The sequence below is a fragment of the Apis florea genome, unplaced genomic scaffold (genome assembly GCF_048593485.1).
Source record: "Apis florea isolate Af1SG1 unplaced genomic scaffold, ASM4859348v1 contig_2897_pilon, whole genome shotgun sequence".
NCBI lineage: Eukaryota > Metazoa > Arthropoda > Insecta > Hymenoptera > Apidae > Apis > Apis florea.
Window position 1 is genome coordinate 3513875 of NW_028256665.1, and position 3644 is coordinate 3517518.

Consider the following 3644-nt stretch of genomic DNA (forward strand, 5'->3'; position numbering starts at 1 on the left):
TTTTCGCGTTTCTTTAATAGTAAATTCGATCGATAAATTCGAATCCGTAGAAGTTAATTCGATCCACATGTGTTTGGGCTTCGGTGTCGTGCAAGTCAAAACTGGTAAGTGTCCCCTATTATCTTTATTAAAAAAATAATAATAATAATAAAAACATATCAAATATAGCGCAATAATATTTTTAATAATTCAATAATTAAAAAGAAATTATATATTTTTATTTTCATATTAAATATATTGTAGTCATATCAAGTTAGAAAACTTATGGTATAAAGAGATATTCATCTCTAAAATAACGTTGCAATTTTAACATGTACGTTTACATGACTGCGATGGTTAAGACGATATTGCTGGTAATATGGATAATCAGACTGCGCTCGAGAACTATACGATCGAACTAAATTTTACGAAGTCGTTGACATGTCGCTTGATAAAGCTTAACGAGCTTGATAGAGACAAGTCAAGGTGGAGTTTTTCAATAGGGAGAAGATTACGCCATTCCGATAACTTTACTATGCCAAGGTTACTATCTTCAATGCGAGCATTGCAACTGGAATGTGAATGTAATGTATTCGAATCTTTTTCTTTCACGAATTCTCCCGCCTTCTTCGTATTGTTATTCTCATTGTGATGTTCCAACACGCGCAACCACATCCATTGCTTAATTACAAGCCGCACGGATTGTTTTTCTCTTATTCCGGTTGTGCAACATACATACAATGAGAACTTAATTAAGCATCGTACACACGAGAAGCCCTTATCGCGTTACACGCACTTCAATTCCTATATAGTAACTAAATTCTCATTTTTACGTTCGTGCGCGCCGACTCGCTATCATTTACACTTTGTCAACACGTTTCTTTCCTTACATGTACCGGCTCTTGGAATTTACAAAGAATTATCATGATTTGTATACACTTATACAATTTGGAAGATATTTTCATTGATATTTCACGATTGGGCATAAATGATTACAAAAATATAAAATTGTGATTATATAATCTTAAAATGTAATTCTTGATAAATGTACATGTATGATAAATGTATGGATAAAGATAGAGATAAATGTTATTTTAATGGTATAGTACTTAAACTCTTTTTGAATTTAATAATAGCATAATGAAGCTTTCTTACATCCTGAATTTTTCTTGTTGATATTTGGAATAAATATCTACAAGAATGATTATTAAATTTTGAGGTTATAAAATATGCCGAATGATTCGAAAAGTTTTTCGGAAATTCATGCGATACTATGCAATACAGGGTTAAGTGCAATGAACCTCGCATACGAAATTGCATCGTAATGGATCACATAAATAAAATATAAAATATATTTACATCATATAATTCGATGATATAGAACAAGGAATATTAAATATGTAGCACATAAAAAGTTTAGAGATAGCTGGATTATCGACTCTCACCTGAAACTACGAACGAGGGGAAGTAACGGCGGTTATGTCAGGGAAACGACAATACCGATAATTCTCTGCTGGCACATCGTAGACTAGGAAAGCCCTTTTACATCCTCCGCCATTTACTGCACCGTTACACGCACACACACACATTCACGATGAATAAGAGTAAGAGAAATACACAAGGACACATAATATTTTACTGCGAATGATTGAAAATTAAAATGTACTTACATGGGTTAGGCATATATTCCAAAAAAAATCATGCGAAAAGGAGAACGGTCATTTTGATTCGTTTCGCGCGCCGATTGTACACGAGTGCAAATAAGGCCACGTAAGGGGCATCGAAACGGCACTTGCATACTAACAAGAGGGAAGCTCCTCTTCCCTTACCGTGTGTATATTAATATACGTTAAGCCGTATGATACGCATATTACAATGGATGTATGCATTACGTACTTGCGTGAATATTACCACTCCCGAAGTTGAGAATCCCTGCCTGGCGAAACAGAGGCAGGGACAAGGAACGAGAGAGAAAGAGGTAGGTTCACCACGAAGAAAAACACACGTCTGCCGGAACGCGAGCCATGTTTGTCCCTGGTTAATTCACCGCGAGACTTGTAAACCAATACGGAGATCTTGTTGACAGTTTTGCTGTGGCATTGCCTTCGATCTTATCCACAGACTTCACTAAGTTCGCGACAAAGTTAACCTTCATTTACAAGCTCCAACAAAATGCTGTTTCCGCTCTCTACTGTCAATCCGACCTGCCTAACCTGATCCTCGCGTCTTGACTGGAAGAAGAATGAATACTACGCTTGTTATGCGCAACTGCACTTGCGCAGGATTCTATCGGTTATACTAATCTTTGGCGGGAATAATTAAATCTGAGTAAAATAAATTTTATTTTTATTATTAATATATACAATGTAATATTAAGATTTACTTAATATTTTGCGAAATACATGTTATGGAATTATAATTTTTTCATTATATGATGAATAAATTTATTGCACTAATAATTGTTATTATTTTTTAGAAAGAATATTGTAAAATAAACTAAAAAAATAATTTTTTTTTAATTTAATATTATACAATTATTAAGTATTTAATTATCTTTGGAAAATATATAATTTTCATGAATTAATTTAATCATAAGTGCATTTTCCATCTCGTGTGAATTTTCCACATTTAACATAGAAAAACAATTTTCTTTGAATTTAACATTTAAACTGTGTTTAATTATATTTGTTAAAGCGATAACAAGTACTTGACACGATTTGTGATCGTTATCAAATGCAATGTAATTATTATATAACATATTTTGATTAATATAAACCATAATTTTATATGAGAACCTGATTATTGTAACAAAATTATTTCATTTAATATAATATTGGTAAATTTATCTTGGTTAGAAAAAATGAGTTTATTCTGTAAAATATAAAGATAAAAATTCATATATATATCCAACAAAATTAATAATGTTAGCGAAAATAAATATTTTATATATTGTTACGTACTTTTTATAAATCTACAATTTTTTGATAGTCGTTCTGAATAAATACCGTAGCAATTAATAAATTTTTAAAAAGAATGTTTATAAAAACGAGATCCTAAAATATTTTATGTGAAAACAATAAAAATATTGTTTGTAAATTGTCTATTAATTGTGATCTATATCATATAATACTTTATATCATATTTTAATAATGTAGCGTCTAATTATACTTCACTTTTCTTCACTTTTCTAATGAAATTTGAAGAAACATCGTAATGAAACACACAAAAAAAAAGAAAAAATCAATAAAAATTTTGTTCAATAATGAAGAAAAATTCTATAATTTTCAAATAATTCGAATAAAAAATTTAATTAAGAAATAAATAATAATATAATAACCATTCACTTTATAAATATTATTTTTATATTTATTATAATATAAATCGTACTTTTTTAATCATATGTATAAAGAAATTCGTATCACAAACAATTACTTTCCTAGTCACAGAGTAAATCAATTTGAAACTATTGTACTGTGAGATCCTGACCTCTAGATATAAAATATAATACTAAAAGGTTTTTCTCTATCGGTAAATAGATCACCGTGGAAATCAACAGTGGAACCACCAAAAGTGTCGGTATATGAATTCTTTATGTTGCTTCACGGTGTACGTGCCTTAGCGGAAGTAAAAAAATCCATGTTTAGAAGGTGACAATAATTTCCTAT

At 30.2% G+C, this 3644-nt stretch overlaps 1 protein-coding gene across 8 annotated transcripts in view; it reads right to left on the reverse strand.

Annotated features, from left to right (window-relative positions):
- CdGAPr (GTPase-activating protein CdGAPr) overlaps positions 1-3432 on the reverse strand; it is a 31154-nt gene extending 27722 nt beyond the window's left edge. For 6 of the 8 annotated variants that reach the window (XR_015291949.1, XR_015291947.1, XR_015291948.1 and 3 more), the window contains exon 1: positions 1425-3432. The gene's annotated coding sequence lies outside the window, so the exon portion shown is untranslated. The remainder of the gene's footprint in view (positions 1-1424) is intronic. The other 2 variants (XM_012493033.3, XM_012493035.3) reach the window with 2 other exon arrangements.
- Between the last annotated feature and the right edge of the window lie 212 nt (positions 3433-3644).